We start from the raw sequence: 18,425 nt of genomic DNA, 5'->3' as shown, positions 1-18,425 counted from the left end.
TTGTAGAAACATAAACTTGTAGAGTATGTGGAGATGTACATGCGACGAAGTTTGCAGAAACTCGTAGAACGTCGATGGAGAGGTTATGGCAGTAGCACGTTACAGTGTGCATTGTGCAGTTTTACAACCGCTGTGAAGAAAAGTTTTCATGAACACTTAGAATCAGAACATTGTATTTCCGTTAAGCTGGAACGTAACGAGTTTCGTACATTGCAAAATTTTCTACAGTGGAAGGAAGAAACTGAAAAGAAATCCTTGGCTAAATATGTTAAAAAGCGTGGTTCGCACCGTGGCGCTGACAATGTTGCTAGACATTACTATACGTGCCATCGTTCGGGACATTACTATTCTGAAAGTACAGGGATTAGACATATTAAAACTCAAGGAAGCAACAAAATAAATGGAAACTGCCCTTCAGGTATGCAGGTACTTGAGTTTGAGGATGGAACTCGTAGAGTTGATTATATACCAACACACGTAGGGCATGAAAATGATGTAGCTCACCTGAGTCTAACAGAAATGGAAAAAAGAAGCTTGGCTACAGACATCGCCAACAAAATTTCGTTTGATGCCATACTAGACAAGGTCCGCGACTCACTTTCGGACTCTAAACTAGATCGGATTCACCTCTTAACAAAGAAAGACTTGTACAACATTGAACACTGCTTCAACTTATCTTCCTCGTCCGTGAGACACAGTGATGACGGTACTAGCGTTGAAGCTTGGGTAAATGAAGTAAATTCTAGTGATAACCCATGTGTTCTGCATTATAAACCCCAAGACACAGTGAATGAAAAACACCCAGGATTAATGGCAAGTGATTTTGTATTAATTATCATGAACAGTGCCCAGCAAGAAATCTTGAAGAAGTATGGAAGCGACTGTATTTGTGTCGATGGGACTCATGGAATGAATAGTTACGGTTTCGAACTGACCACACTTCTTGTTCTAGACGATATGAGACAGGGGTTCCCGTGTGGTTTTCTCATATCTAATAGAAGTGATCAATATGTCCTTTCTATATTTTTTGAGTATGTAAGAGAAGAGGTTGGAAAATTAACCCCTAAAGTTTTTATGTCTGATATGGCAGAATCTTTCTTCACGGCCTGGATTTCAACAATGGAGCAACCAGAAATGCGACTCTTCTTTCTGTTCCTGGCATGTAGACAGGGCTTGGAGGAAGAACATTTCAAAAGCGAAAGGAAAGGAGAAGCAGGCTGAGGTATATAAACTTATTAGGACCTTAATGCAGGAAAGAGATATCACAGCATTTGAAATCATGGTTCCAGCTGTAATGAAACAACTTAGTGAGGATCCTGACACAATTGAATTTGCCATATATTTTCGGGAAAATTATCTGAAAAATGTAAAGTCATGGGCTTATTGTTACAGAATAAACAGTGGCCTGAACACTAATATGCACATCGAAAGAATGCATAGGACACTAAAATATATATATTTACGTGGTAAAAATGTCAAGCGACTAGATAAAGCAATTCATGCTTTGATGACCTTCGTAAGAGATAAGTTGTTTGATCGGTTGGTGGTACTTACAAAAGGAAAAGTAACGAGTAAACTTAAAGATCTTAGAAGCAGACACAAAGCAGGTTTGCAGGTAAATTCAGGTCTGATAATTAAAGAAGCAAATGGCTGGATAATTCCTTCATCTTCCGATGTCAAGGAGACCTATTTCGTGCAGGAAAATATTTGTAACTGCAATTGCAAATTAGTTTGCGAGGAATGCAGTGCCTGCATTCATCAATACACTTGCACCTGTGTTGATTCCAGCATAAAATGGAATATGTGCAAGCATATCCATAGCATTTGCTTGCTTAGAAGGAGCCAGAATGAAGTGTTCAGTTCGCTGCATAATGATAATGGCGACAGAAACAGTGAGGATGACTTATTCATTCATACAGATGAACACTGTGCCACTGAGAAGGACAATATTATAGAAGAGCTCGCGAAGAAGGGAAATAAGCAATCTACTCTAACTTTGGAGACTGAAAAAGAGAAACTAACAGAAGAGTTCACTCAGTTAATTACAGGAATACGATCAGAAAGTGAAATCACAGTTCTTAAACGCCATATGACATCACTAAAAGCGACCATAGCTGCTGTTCGTTGTAATGAAAGCTGCGAACCCTTGAGGAGAGACAAATCGGTACCTCTGTCAAGCAAAAGATGCATAGTGCCACAGAGGAGATTGTTTTCCACTAAAAAGTAAAAAGAAAAGAAGTGCTCAGCTATGAGGAAACCTGACGGCACAGAGGCACAGAATATCGCTGTTTCCTTACTTCAGGGAAACTGACTGTCCCCAGTCTCGTGTATATAGTGTAATAACTTGTAGTGTGTAGCGTGGATTGTTGTAAGATAAGTGTTTTATTTTCGAGTTAAGGCCTACTGTAATTAGCAGCATTATAATTTTAAAAAATGTTACGTGTACAGACTATCGAAAGAAACTTTTGTGATCGAACCAAGGACACCGATGTGAAAAATTAGAAGCCTAGGAAGCAGCATCGTCAAATTCACCAGGTATGTTTGTATGGTCATTTTAAAATTTATTGCCTGTGTTTGAGCCTGCTTTTTGTGATATTTGTCATTTTAAAATTTCATGCCTGTGTTTGTGCCTGCTTTTTTAATATTTGTTATTTTAAAATTTCTTGTCTGTGTTTGAGCCTGCTTTTTGTGATATTTGTTATTTTGTGGTATTTGTCACAGTAGCTTGTTGACGAGTGAGAACTTAAACAATTTGAACTGACCGCCGTAACATGAGGAGTAGCCGGCGGGAGTAGCCGGCGTTAGTGCCACACTTACATCTCGATAACTCTCGGGTTTGTTCGGAAGTATTCGGCATGGTGGAGCCACAGGGCTAGACTCTTGTGCCTGCTATTCGCTGCAGTAGCTCCGAGTGTAAGGACGTAGTGGGCTGTAATGTCAAACTTACGTCCATGAATGTAGGCGCCCTATAAAAGTCGTTACCTACATACACAAAAATTGATCTATATCACCGATATTCCATACAATACCCCTTAACAGAGAACGAAAAGTCATGCAGAACAATTAATGAATCCTCACATTTGTTAACAAGAAAATGTAATGATATCGACATATAATATATATCCCATATACCTGTAGGTATAAACCCTGTAGATACAACAAACAATATATCAAAATAGTTTCAGTTGTTTCTCAGAAAAGTGCAGGCTCTACCTGTGCTGAACTTCTGTAAGTGCTGCGCTGTAAAACATGGCACAAATGATTTGTAAGCGCCGACCTCGCGGCGTAGGTGGAAATGCGTCCGCCTGTCACTCAGCGGCCCCGGGTTCGGTTCCCAGCCGAGTCAGGCTTTTTTATTGTAAATTATTAATATCCCTGGCCTGGGGACTGGGTGTTTGTGTCATCTTTAACGTTCCTTTCCTCACATTCAACACGTTACACTTCCGCCATTTACATAATACAGACAGGTTTCCTCACATTTGGTGCAAGTAGGAGCAAAAAATCTTCATACCTCGGCGCCCCGAAAAAATAACATTTAAAAAGTTAAAGGAGGAGGGTAGTTTTGCGCAATAATAGCGTCAAGTTATAAATTCCTGTGAAAATGCTCGTTTATTCCTCCTGTATGAAGTTTACACTTCGCGCTTGTCATTCAGTGTTTGTGCGTAAGAATGCTATCTGTAATGAAAATGAAAATGAAAACCTACAACCTATTTTCCAGTCAATGACCGGGTCAGGGATGTGATGAATGAAGCAGATATAGGCTATTAGTACGATGGGGTCGCCACTCCCAAAGTGATTTATTAATGACTGACAGATGCTATGAAATGAGAATGGAGAGTGTTGCTGGAATGAAAGATGACAGGGAAAACCGGAGTACCCGGAGAAAAACCTGTCCCGCCTCCGCTTTGTCCAGCACAAATCTCACATGGAGTGACCGGGATTTGAACCACGGTACCCAGCGGTGAGAGGCTGACGCGCTGCCGTCTGAGCCACGGAGGCTCTCTGCTATCTGTAATATCGTCCAATAATAAAGGTATAAACTTAGGGGCCTAGTTTCTCGCGATAATAGTGACAAGTTATAGATTCCTGTGAAAATACTCGTTCATTTCTCCCGTACCAAGTTTACACTACACGCTTGACATTCAATCGGAGGTTCTGATACATAATTACTTTTGTACGTGTCCGACTCGTTGGCCGAATGGTCAGCGTACTGGCCTTCGGTTCCGAGGGTCCCGGGTTCGATTCCCGGCCGGGTCGGGGATTTTAACCTTAATTGGTTAATTCTAATGGTCCGGGGGCTGGGTGTTTGTGCTGTCCCCAACATCCCTGCAACTCACACACCACACATAACTCTATCCTCCACCACAATAACACGCAGTTACCTTCAAATGGCAGATGCCGCCCACCCTCATCGGAGGGTCTGCCTGACAAGGGCTGCACTCGGCTAGAAATAGCCACACGAACTTAAAATTACTTTTGTACGTAAGAATGCTATCTGTAATATCGCCAAATAATTAAGGTATTAACGGAGGGGTGTAGTTTCTCACATTAATAGTGACAAGTTATAAATTCCTGTACAAATGCTTGTTCATTTCTCCCTACCAAGTTTAAACTACGCGGAGGTTCTCCGGAGGCACCGATTGAAAGCGCCCGGAGCCTCCGCTCCGTAAACAACCGCTCCGTTAACAGCGCTATGCTCTGGTCCTCCGCGAGTACTTGCAATTGTAAGCGGAGGGGATCGGTGGTGCGCTCTACCGCTACAACCGCATTACTCACCGGTATTACTCGCTCCGTTCCCAGCTCTAGTGCTGAAGATGACGAGCGCCGAAAAGAACCCACAGGGTTTCTGTAAGATGTTACTTCTAGTTCTAATCTTGGGAGGTGTTCTTGACGAATGCTCTTTGAAGCTAAATGACCTTTCCAGTACGGCCCCTAGATATTATATGATAATAATGTGTGACCTAGTTGTATTTCCTCCTAAAACAGTTATCACCACGATCACAACCCCGCGTGATCATCTGCCACTTATCACACCAACACTATACGATCGCTAGAAGTAAATATAAACTTCTACATTTATGACTGCAGAGGTTCGTTGAAATATAGACATTCTAACAGAATGATTAACCTTTCTTTGTTCGAGCCTTACTTCGAAACTTCACTGGTCGAGGATGAGCCCAGCGTTTACTTCAACGGTACAGTTCACAGAAACAGTTTCCGAGTACAATTGAATGTCACACTTCCCCATTCCACAACCGTAACTCCTACAACCCCAACAAACAGCTACCTCAAGACTGAATCATCACATTTCAATATCATTTTACTCAGAATACAAATTTAAAAAGCGCTCGTTTACTGAAAATTTCAGTCGACTGTATTATCGACACACTTTATCTTGGTGCATTTACACCCTAGTGCTGAATCCGTCGACCTCGGCAATCTTCGAGATTCGTGCTGGCAACCTTTGAAACACAAACTATGAATCGCTTAAGGATCGTTGTGCGACATCCGGCATACACTTTACGTACTAGTACTGTTGTTGTTTACACAGCAAAGCCAAACTATAGAATTCATGCTAGGAACAAGATTCGCATCGAGAAATGTTATATAATGTTATATAATGTGTGACGCAGTTATTGGCTTAATATAATAACGGTTTAGAAACTTCATATCGATCGATCATATTCTCGATTCAATTCAGATTTCATTTTCATTCAGTTGACAGCACTACCGGAACCGGGACAGCTCTCTCCTTACTCCTCACCCCCGTACGCAAATGCACCAAGATAAAGTGTGCCGATAATACAATGATCTTAAACTAAATGATAAATTTTAATTTCGTGTTATTTTGAAAATATGTTTTAAATTGTTTTATGTGTATCCCTTTTAGTTATTATTTACATTATCGAACACTGATTAAGTTGTAGAGGCAGTTAGTCAAACAAAAGGAATCTACAGCTCTACTTGCATTTAACTTTAGATCAATAAATTTCAATTTTAACCCTCGACCAACAAAAGGTTAGATAGCTGAAAGGGTATGGATATTACAGTGTCTAATAAATAATCGAACTCGACATCAGATGAACTGTACACTAATTCTTCCACACTTTTAGTTGTACTGTGTTTAGCAGCAGTTTCGTTCCATTTTATTGAAGAAAGGGTGATGATTCGGCTGCTAATCTGTTTTTGTAGCTCACTATATGGCGTCAATACTTCACCTAATTAACCTTTGTTATTACAGTGAAAACTGTGTAAGTCGAAATCTTACGGGATCGTATATTTTCCCGGTTTGTACAGGTTTCTGGGTTGAACAGATTCAAATAAACACAAGTGCAAATTGAACTTCAGTACTACGGTACGTAAATATTTATGCACTGTATATAGGGTCTCTCGTATAAACTCAGACCGAACGCACGGTGTTTGTACTGTGCGCTACGGCAGCATCCTCAGCCGAACTAACGTCGCGCGCGGTCGCCCTGCTTTAAGCGTGCATGCAATCTTATATGAAATATTACCTTATAAAAAATGCTGAAAGTGTAGTCCTTCCTGGGTAACCACATTCTGGTTGACACTAGTGAATTCTACCACTGTAATGTTCTCATTTCATTCTTAATGTTTTCTTTCAGTTCCTCCAGTGTGTAAGGATTTATTCCATACAATTTTCCTCTCAGTTTACCCCCCAAGTAAAAATCACACACTGTTAGGTCTGGAGAAGGAGGGAGAAATAGATCAGCACTGATCAATCTGTCTGCAAACTCTTCCGAGAATGTAAGAAGGAAATCTTCTGCTGTATGAGCAGGAGCTGAATCTTATTGAAACCACCCGCGACTTTTCTTCTTCCGTTAACTGATGGATGAACGGCGTTAAAATGCCATCTTGGTACCTCTCGGCATTCACTGTCGTCTCGAAAAATTAGGCCCAATTATTTGTCTTGCATTAACAGCACACCAAACACCAAACTTTCTAACATAATGAGGGACTTCATAAACTCCATTAGGATTTTCTGCACACCAATAGCGAGAGTTATGACTATTCACACGACCATTGAGATGAAACCAGAACTTTTGCATACGAAAATACGGTGTTGTTATGATAACTGTCTTACCATGTTAACAGCTGAGATTCAGACTGGCGACTCATTAAATGTTTGCCAAGTCGAACACGTGCAGGCTGCTTGCAAGGTCAAGAATTATGCGTGCGCTTCCCATACTGCAGCTGACGTAGCGCAGAGTACAAACACCGTGCGTTCGGTCTGGGTGTATATGAGAGACAACGTATGGTTCTCTCACCCCTTGTTAGATTATTCTACTTTTACATTTTTCCACAAATCCAGAAGAGTTTTTACTTTAATTTTATAACTGACTGTTTCTCAGTCAAAGTTCGTAGAGCGAGGACGGGTTTCATCATTTCTTTACAGTTTGACTTTTCCACGAATTCTTCTGTAACGCATCTCTGAAGTCTAAAATTTTTCAACAGCTTCACAATTGCGCTACCTATACAGTCATACAAAAATAACATCTCGTTAGGTAAGTTGTTTATGCTGCACTGTATTAACCTACAAGTGTTTCAAGCTTACCAATTCCTGTACTTGCGTCTTCTTCTTTTCCACCACGGCGTGCTTCGGCCGCGTTTATTCTTGCTTCAATAATTTCGTCCAAGGTGTAAAATCTGGCTTCAGATTGTATATTCTCGTCGATATTGACGTAATCCTGTGGTTCAGTTCCATTGGTAATTGAGGCGCGTAAGTTAGAGATGGGATATTCTTCTTTTGGTCTGAAATTTTCTTCTTTGTTTCTTTTAATGCCAATTTTCCAAAAGCCATTTTGTGATATATATCGGGTTAATATTATTAAAGGCACTGAAAATCCATCTTATGACATCGATAAAGGATATTTTCTCCGTTAATCCATCCACAGACTGACACTGCTGAATGATCGTAAAAACCTGCTGCAGAACGTATTTTCGGTTGTGTGCTACAAAAATTTTAATCACACCTTGATACAGTGGTTGAGTAACGCTAGTTGTATTCGCCGGTAGGAAACAGAGTTTTATATGTTCTAGAAGGGGGTGATAGAATTGTCTAAAAACAACAAAATGTGCCGTTTTTTTTGAATCTTCGTCTTCTGATTCAGCGCCTTAAACCATTCCTCCATTATTTCACAATTCATCCACGCTTTTCTGTGAAAATGCCACACAAGCGTTAGGTCGGATATCTGAACATTTTTGAAGCATATTGGCTTTTGAACTTTTCCAATCACTGATGGTTTTACAAGTTTTCCCTCCGTAGATTCGCGTCAATCTCTTTCTTTCGATTGTTTTCCGCCGACACAGTTTTCACCGACGTCTAATTTGACAAAGTGCGGAAAAACAAACAGGCTTCATCACAGTTTGCAATTTTTTTACGGTGGTAGTCCACAATTAAACCTTCGATATTAACTTTCCACTCATTGACAACATCCATATTGACATTATTTGCTTCCCTGTTGACTTCTCCAAAAGTTATTTCATGTCTGGCACGATATTTACAATAAGATACAAAAATTGAAAACTAGAAAAGCGGCTGGAATTTATAAGATTCATGGGGATATACTAAAGACAATGGGTTGGGATATAGTACCGTATCTGAAGTACTTGTTTGATTATGGTTTGTTGAAGGAGCTATACCAAATGAATGGAGAGTTGTTATAGTGGCCCCTGTATATAAAGGAAAGGGTGATAGACATAAAGCTGAAAATTACAGGCCAGTAAGCTTGACATGCGGTGCGTGTAAGCTTTGGTAAAGCATTCTTTCTGATTGCATTAGACATGTTTGCGAAATTAACAAGTGGTTCGATAGAAGGCAATTCGGTTTTAGGAAAGGTTATTCCACTGAAGCTCAACTTGTAGGATTCCAGAAAGATATAGCAGATGATTCTAGAGGTCAAATGAACTGTATCGCGATTGACCTGTCTAAAGCATTTGGTAGGGTGGATCATGGGAGACTACTGGCAAAAATGAGTGCAATTGGACTAGACAAAAGAGTGACTGAATGGGTTGCTATATTTCTAGAAAATAGATCTCAGAGAATTAGGATAGGCGAAGCTTTATCTGACCCTGTAATAATTAAGAGGGGAATTCCTCAAGGCAGTGTTATTGGACCTTTATGTATTCTTATATATATATAAATGATTTTAGTAAAGGAGTAGAATCAGAGGTAAGGCTTTTTGCAGATGATGTTATTCTCCATGGAGTAATACACTGACTGACAGTGACAATGCAACACCAAGGAGGAGTGGTTCGAAAGGGATGAAAGTTGGGGAAAAAGCAGAGACGGCACGGACGAATAATTGATGTTTATTTCAAACCGATATGCAGGTTACACAATGCGCACGGCATCGACTCAGTAGGATGTAGGACCACCGCGAGCGGCGATGCACGCAGAAACACGTCGAGGTACAGAGTCAATAAGAGTGCGGATGGTGTCCTGAGGGATGGTTCTCCATTCTCTGTCAACCATTTGCCACAGTTGGTCGTCCGTACGAGGCTGGGGCAGAGTTTGCAAACGGCGTCCAATGAGATCCCACACGTGTTCGATTGGTGAGAGATCCGGAGAGTACGCTGGCCACGGAAGCATCTGTACACCTCGTAGAGCCTGTTGGGAGATGCGAGCAGTGTGTGGGCGGGCATTATCCTGCTGAAACAGAGCATTGGGCAGCCCCTGAAGGTACGGGAGTGCCACCGGCCGCAGCACATGCTGCACGTAGCGGTGGGCATTTAACGTGCCGTGAATACGCACTAGAGGTGACGTGGAATCATACGCAATAGCGCCCCAAACCATGATGCCGCGTTGTCTAGCGGTAGGGCGCTCCACAGTTACTGCCGGATTTGACCTTTCTCCACGCCGACGCCACACTCGTCTGAGGTGACTATCACTGACAGAACAGAAGCGTGACTCATCGGAGAACACGACGTTCCGCCATTCCCTCATCCAAGTCGCTCTAGCCCGGCACTATGCCAGGCGTGCACGTCTATGCTGTGGAGTCAATGGTAGTCTTCTGAGCGGACGCCGGGAGTGCACGCCTCCTTCAACCAATCGACGGGAAATTGTTCTGGTCGATATTGGAACAGCCAGGGTGTCTTGCACATGCTGAAGAATGGCGGTTGACGTGGCGTGCGGGGCTTCCACCGCTTGGCGGCGGATGCGCCGATCCTCGCGTGCTGACGTCACTCGGGCTGCGCCTGGACCCCTCGCACGTGCCACATGTCCCTGCGCCAACCATCTTCGCCACAGGCGCTGCACTGTGGACACATCCCTATGGGTATCGGCTGCGATTTGACGAAGCGACCAACCTGCCCTTCTCAGCCCGATCACCATACCCCTCGTAAAGTCGTCTGTCTGCTGGAAATGCCTCCGTTGACGGCGGCCTGGCATTCTTAGCTATACACGTGTCCTGTGGCACACGACAACACGTTCTACAATGATTGTCGGCTGAGAAATCACGGTACGAAGTGGGCCATTCGCCAACGCCGTGTCCCATTTATCGTTCGCTACGTGCGCAGCACAGCGGCGCATTTCACATCATGAGCATACCTCAGTAACGTCAGTCTACCCGGCAATTGGCATAAAGTTCTGACCACTCCTTCTTGGTGTTGCATTTGCTCTGTCAGTCAGTGTAAATAAGTTACAAGATTGTGAGCAACTGCAAAATGACCTCGATAATGTTGTGGGATGGACAGTAGGCAATGGTAAGATGATAAACGTGGTTAAAAGTCAGGTTGTGAGTTTCACAAATAGCAAAAGTCCTCTGAGTTTTAGTTACTGCCTTGATTGGGTGAAAGTTCCTGTTGGGGATCATTGTAAGTATCTGGGTGTTAATATAAGGAAATATCTTCATTGGGGTAATCACATAATTGGAATTGTAAATAAAGGATACAGATCTCTGGACATGGTTATGGGGGTGTTTAGGGGTTGTAGTAAGGATGTAAAGGAGAGGGCATATGCGTCTCTGGTAAGACTCCAACTAGAGTATGGTTCCAGTGTAAAAAAAGAACCCAAAGAAAAGCAGCTCGGTTTGTTCTGGGTGATTTCCGACAAAAGAGTAGCGTTACAAAAATGTTGCAAAATTGGGCGGGAAGAACTGGGAGAAAGGAGACGAGCTGTTCCACTGAGTGGTATGTACCGAGCTGTCAGCGGAGAAATGGCGTGGAATTACATTAGTAGACGAATAAGTTTGAGTAACGTTTTTTTTTTGCTATTTGCTTTACGTCGCACCGACACAGATATGTCTTATGGCGACGATGGGGTAGGGAAGGCCTAGGAATTGGAAGGAAGCGGCCGTGGCCTTAATTAAGGTACAGCCCCGGCATTTGCCTGGTGTGAAAATGGGAAACCACGGAAAACCATCTTTAGGGCTGCCGACAGTGGTGCTCGAACCCACTATCTCCCGATTACTGGGTACTGGCCGCACTTAAGCGACTGCAACTATCGAGCTCGGTGAGTGGCGTTTTTAAAAGTAGGAAAGATCACAATATGAAGATAAAGTTGGAATACAAGAGGACACATTGGGGCAAATATTCATTTATAGGAAGGGGAGTTAGGGATTGGAGTGAATTACCAAGGGAGATGTTTAATAAATTTCCAATGTCATTGAAATCATTGAAGAAAAGGCTAAGAAAACAACAGATAAAGAATCTACCAGCTGGGAGACTGCCCTAAATGCAGATCAGTATTGATTGACTGAAAGCTCTCCGACCATTCCTTTGACACTTTGTTTAGTCTCTTCGCCACCAGTTTTCCTCGGTCTTGTAGAGTAAGAGGATAGTCGTCCAACTTATACTTCCTCTTAAGGGTCGTATTCAAGAACAAGACTTTGAGCGGATTCTTTACAAAGTCTGTTTTGGTAGGCAAGTCTAATGCCTATTGCTCACGGTAAGATGTTTCGTAAAATTTGTTGTACAATTAATTTTATAAAAATTTGGTGAAAACAAGTTGTTTATAAAATCCGGGGAAGCATCGGGATGGCCATCTACGAACTCACTTCTGAACTAAGATGTGTATGTCCTGCCATCTATCGATAAATTTTAAACCAAGAATCAGCTGTTCAACTTAGTGTGTTTGAGAGTATGGTTCCAACAAACAAAGCAAAACTTGCTGCTTTAGCTGCAATTATATGTTATACAGTGGTAAAAAGGAAGAAACGAAATGCCAGGAAATGCTGGACACGGGATTGGATCAAAAGAAGAGAGGAAGGTAGAGGATTACTCTCTGGTCGAAAATTAGTTGAGGTTAGAATTCGGCGATTGTGTTTTCTGCCTCTCTTCTTGCATTTCTGTTGTGGTAAAGTGGTGTTTTAACTTCGTAAAAACAAGGATATTTCTGGTATTCGTCCAGTAAAGCACTAACAGCTTCCTTAATCCATCCGAATTCTGCCATTTTAGAAAGAAGTGTTTGTTTACAATCGAGCTTCACAATCTTCTCACGACGTAGCGCCAGGCATCATCGTGATGTCAGCTTCGCTGATTGATTCGTTCCATAAAATTAATTTTAAGGAATAGAACATGTCCTATTTCATGAAAAGTTTTATCAAATATTTTATAAAACTTGAATTTGACCGTGAGCAACAGAAATTTTATAAAATTAAATTATTGTACAATAAATTTGAGAGAAAATTTTACCGTGAGCAACAGGCATAACTTTGCTCTAAAGCGGCTCTGTTTCATAGACGCTACTTTCTCCAAAGTCGACTTTGGCTGAAGTATACTTTGCAAAGTCAAGATTTTATGAGCTGTATTCGAAGTTGGCAATGTTAATGACTGTAATAATCATAGAAAACAAGAGAAGAGCGGCTTCCGTCAAGCACTTTAAGTTATTTCTGATCAGACCTAGCGTATCGTAATTTTTCGTGTTTCCATTTTCCAAACCATAGAAGAAAATAAAAATATTTTCAGCTTGTGAAAACTTGAAAACGGAGATATTTTTCTGGCAGTCAGTACAGCTACTCTTCTAATTTTTCTACTGATGGTTAGCTGACTACGTAAGTCAGCAGAAACTAGTTGAAAATTGCCTATGACAAAATAATAATTTAGGCCTATAACTAGAACATTGTGCTTATTCATTAAACATAACCTCAATAAGTTACGTGTAAAAGCATTAGGCCTTCAATAAAAAGTAAATTAATAATTCTAATAATTCACATTTACCCGTGGCATAACATCTTAAAGCAATTATCAGTACTATAGGTAGTCCTCTTCGATTTTTCATCATTAGTGCGCCTTCGAACATCATGAGTTCGTTTATCGAATATGTAGCTACCTTTGAATTCGTTATTCATGCAGAACTCAGTCGGATTTTGCGCATCTCGTATAACTCGACGAGGAGTATATGGAGCTTGGATAATCTCCTGAAACTATTCAAAAACTTCCACAAATAGGATTATGTTTACAATGTCCGCCATATTATTATCCTCTACAGTCGACTTTATGAAGTCAAACAAGACCGACTCCAATCCGCAGACTGTAATATCAACAAAAACATGGAGGCCGAAGTAGCTGTATGCCTCGGATTGGCTAACGCAAGAATATCACGTAAAATGGTGGTAATTTAACATGTAAAATGTAACATCATAGGGAAAATCACTTTTTCTACGTATGAAAACGCTTCGCCAACAAGTACGCACCACATATAATCGACTAGAAGCTCATATATTCTGCTAGAAAAGAGAAAAACAAGTTCATTATTTAGAAATTTCATTTAGTCAAATAACGTTTTCTCTTAAAATTTCACTTCGCTCGATAGAGGAAAATGTATAATAAAACTGTTACAATTATATTTATAACATCATTTTGAATGTTTCAAAATAAATTAAGGTGCGAAATTCCTCAATTTATTCGCTCTCGTAAGAAATATGAAACATAATTTGTTGCCTTACTTTTGAAGTGGACCGAGCTCGACAGCTGCAGTCGCTTAAGTGCGGCCAGTATCCAGTAATCGGAAGATAGTGGGTTTGAACTCCACTGTCGGCAGCCTTGAAGATGGTTCCGTGGTTTCCCATTCTCACACGAGACAAATGCTGGGGCTGTACCCAATTAAGGCCACGGCCGTTTCCTTCCCATTCCTAGGCCTTTTCCATCCCACCGTCGTCATAAGACATATCTGTGTCGGTGCAACGTAAAGCAAATAGGGAAAAAAAACCTTTTGAAGTGGTGGGCGATTTCTTATGTTCAGCACCCAATGAAAGGGAGGTTCACCCGAAATAATAATGTTATTGGCTTTACGTTGCACTAACTACTTTCGTACGGTTTTTGGAGACGCGGAAGTGCCGGAATTGATTCCTGCAGTAGTTCTTTTACGTTCCAGTAAATCTACCGACACGAGGCTGACGCATTTGAGCACCTTCAAATACCACTGGACTGAGCCAGTATCTACTTCCTCTTAAAACAATAATCTCCACCACCACCACCTGAGCCAGTATCGAACCTGCCAACTTGGGGTCAGAAGGCTAGCGCCTTAACCGTCTGAGACACTCAGCCCAAGTACACTCGAAATGATCATGTTAACTCAGTAAACGGCCCTGGTAATGCTAACATAATATTGACATGTGGCATAGCAGCACTTCACACAATGATGGTAACCATAGTAATGAAATATTCAGGCATTTAAAGATATAATAGTGCAAAATCTCTATTGACTCTAAACATTGATATTTAACCACATGGACGAGTTTCAGTTCTGTGTAGTCTGCTTGATAACGGATAACCACAGCATGAATAGAAAGGTGTCGGTAGTGTTAAACCCTGCGTTACAAACCCAGCTAATCCCTCCAAGTCACTATTTCTTCTATGTGACAGTATACAGATTGCTCCATCTGTCACACTTATAAGTTTTGTTATACTCCAAGATCTAGTCAAACATTTCCGCAGGCAAGCACAGATTATTGTAAAATACACTTACATGTAAATCACTCGACACTGTAAAGCAGATAGACACACTGAAGGCATATCACAATATCAATTATATTTTATCTACTTTATATTCTTTGAGTAACATGAATAGGTTCACCGTTTGGAATAGAGAAGTCTTCCCTAACCTCAGACTTATTCTCAAAATCATGTATGCACACTACAGTTTTGTCATCGACTTCAAAATAATCACGATGTATATTCCTAACTCATGTCTCTCTTAACGTTTTATTCCGTAGAAAAATTAAGAATAGTTGTATGAGAGGCATTGCCATAGTTAAACCTAAACCTGGTTCACAACATAATCAAACCAAACCCATTCTCACATACTGCGTATAATTACCGATCCTAAGTGTCCATTGACTCATATAAATGTAATCGCACACTTATATTCTAGAAATAAACTAACATCTATCGTAAAATTTCATGAAATTATACCGACTTCATACGATAACAACAAACCAAAACAAACCCCCATTTCCAACATGTCCGGCTAATCGATTCGTCATATTTGAACGATCGAGAGTAGTATTAAGGTCTGAGGATTGGAGTCGGTCTTGAGTCAAAGTACGGGCCATTGGCGACTTTCAAGCAAAGTCTCAGCCGAAGTCTACTTTGTGCAAAGTCTCGACGATGAATGGAAAAATGGTGACCTTGGTGGGTACAAAGTCGATTTTGCCTCAAAGTCTTGTTCTTGAATACGATACTAAAACAAATACCACCACCACCACCACTACCACCATGACCACTGTCTCTTGTAGAATAGATCGTAAAACGAACAAATTTCGTGATCTTGCATCCAGAAGCAGTCTTTTATAATTACATTTATGTCCTTATTTCCGATTTTTCTTAACTTACCCTTCGAATCATCACTCCGTTCCTTAATGAGCTACTCACTTTCTGTTTCGTCTTTGTTTTGTAGAATTTCAGACACTTGAGTTTTTCCATATGGTACTTAAACTTTAGCACTTAATTTATTTTCTTCGTAACAATGTAATGGCAACGCATTGTTTTTCACGTTATTAATTTTGCTAACTGGATATCTGTATGGATATCTGTACTATTTGAAATATCGTGCCATACTGACTGCTTACCCAAGATCTCTGAACTGGTGTTGTAAATTTAGAAAAGAGAGGAAGTGGGAGAACCCATTAACTAATTCTTCAGCTCATCCCTGTCTTATCTTACTTATAATCCGCAATCCGCTTACAGCGTGACGTATGTACATATCTGATAGGTTTGTATTTAGTCGAAGAATGAATGAAATTTAAACTAATTTTACGTTTTCCGCGTTAGACAGATTAAGTTTTATTCGAGATTTTTAACGTATTAACTGCGGAAAATCGTAGGGACCACGGAAATGTCGACTTAAACAGGTGTCCGGCTTTCCTGGTTCCGGCTTAAGCAGTTTTCACTGAGTTAGTTTTGTAGTTGTTGTTTATTTTACTATGGGCTTTATGTCGTACTGGCACATACAGGTCTTACAGCGAGGAAACTGTTGTTGTTGAGTCAGTACTGTGACAGACAGAGGCCAGTCATTGGTATCATGCATTTGGGAAACTATCAAATCTCTGAAGGTTTAAGGATTACAGCCTTGTCCAACACCTTTAACAACGTGTGTGTTTCGACAGAAAAACTTACATTGTTATAACTATTAGGCACTTGTACCTGGAGACCATTTAAAGCGTACCCTCGTCATAGAAACTTGGAACCTGTTGTGTCAGCCCGTTTGTGATGGCATCTTTCCCACTGTCATTGTCAAATCATTTGCAGCAGGTACTTCTTTGGATATGCAGTAGATGAAAACCCGACTGTGCCAAGTATTGACTACTTACTGCCAGAAAGGCTAGTTGTGGTGGTGGATGTGTGCGTGATTTCGTTGGAAATCTTCTCGACACCCATTCTACAACACAGAGTTGACACCGTCATATTTTCATCTGTTTTCTTAAGAGAAGGAGTTCCTTGCTACAAAATGATTTGACAATGAATAAGACGTAGATGATTCCCAGGATTGGTTGAAGCAATATACGGAAACTTTCTGCGACAAAGGAATGGGCCAACTGATCTGGAGATTAAACAAATATCTAGGAGACTATTTGAAGAAGTAAGGTAAGAGATAATGTTATAAGTTAGTACATTTAGTTTCCTTAAGATTATACAGAGTCTCTCATATTAATTAAGACCGAACGCACGGTGTTTGTACTCTGCGCTACGGCAGCTGCCTCAGCCGAACTTCTGTTACGCGCGGCCGCCCTGCTTTAAGCGTGTATCCAATCTCATATGAAATCTTACCCTATGAAAGATGCTGGAAGCGCCGTCCTTTCTGTATTATACAGGCACTGTTTCTTGTAACCACATTCTGGCTGACGCGAGTGAGTTCTGCCACTGTAATGTTTCTGATTCCATTCGTAATATTTTCTTTCAGTTCCTCCAATGTGAGGATTTGTTCGATACACCTTTTCTTTTAGTTTACCCCACAAGTAAAAACCACACACTGTTAGATCTGGATAACGAGGGGAAATATACCAGCACTGACCACTCTGTCTGCAAACACTTCCGAGATTGTAAGAAGGGAATGAGCAGGGGCTGAATCTTGTTGAAACCACCCACACGATTTTTCTTCTTCCGTTAACTTACGGAAGAATGGCGTCAAAATGTCACCTTGGTACCTCTCTACATTCACTGTCGCCTCGGAAAAAGGGCCCAATTATTCGTCATGCACTAACAACACACCAAACACCTATCTTCCTACCATAATGAGGGACTTCATAAACAACATTAGGATTTTCTGAACACCAATAGCCAATGTTATGACTGTTCACACGACCATTAAAATGAAACCAGAACTTTTAGATACGAAAATACGGTGTTGTAATGATAACTATCTCACTATGTTAACAGCTGAGATTCAGACTGGCGACTTGTGTTAAGTTTTTGCCAGGTCGAACGCGTGCAGGCTGCCTGCAAGGTCAAGAACTATGCGCGCGCCTACCATACTGGAGCTTACGTATCGGCAACTACAAACACCGTTTCGACGGTCTTACTTTAAATGAGAGACCCTATAAATGCTTTTGTTCCAAAACTTTCATTAACTCTCATTGCTGGTTCATTAGAAAGCCACACAATTTCTAAGATTGCGATCGCCCGGTAGTGACAAAAAGGCCTTTAGCTGAGCCTTGTATTGTCTCTATTTAGTCGTGCCAGCCTCCTCACTTTCATCCCTTCTATACGAGCTCGTTTAGTCAACTTATAATCACTCCAGCTTGAGACTTCTTCCCTGCCCCGCTGATTGGCTAGAAACAAGTTAGTAGATAGTATAGAAACTATTTGCACTTTCAAAACATACTGTATAAAAAGAGAATTTATAGATGTTGAATGGACTGGGCACCCTTCATCTATTTTCAATACTCGTAAGCTTGTAATTACGCTACTGGATTTACTTATTCCCTCACATATGGTTTCTCTCTATTTACAGTGAAGAGCAATTA

General features: G+C 41.0%; 1 pseudogene; it reads left to right on the top strand.

The window, feature by feature from the left end:
* The first annotated feature begins 837 nt into the window (after positions 1 to 837).
* Positions 838 to 18,425, top strand: part of LOC136866835 (uncharacterized) — a 34,707-nt pseudogene continuing 17,119 nt past the window's right edge.

This window comes from Anabrus simplex, chromosome 3 (genome assembly GCF_040414725.1).
Source record: "Anabrus simplex isolate iqAnaSimp1 chromosome 3, ASM4041472v1, whole genome shotgun sequence".
In the NCBI taxonomy this organism is placed as follows: Eukaryota; Metazoa; Arthropoda; class Insecta; order Orthoptera; family Tettigoniidae; genus Anabrus; species Anabrus simplex.
This window is presented reverse-complemented; position numbering and strand designations above follow the sequence as displayed.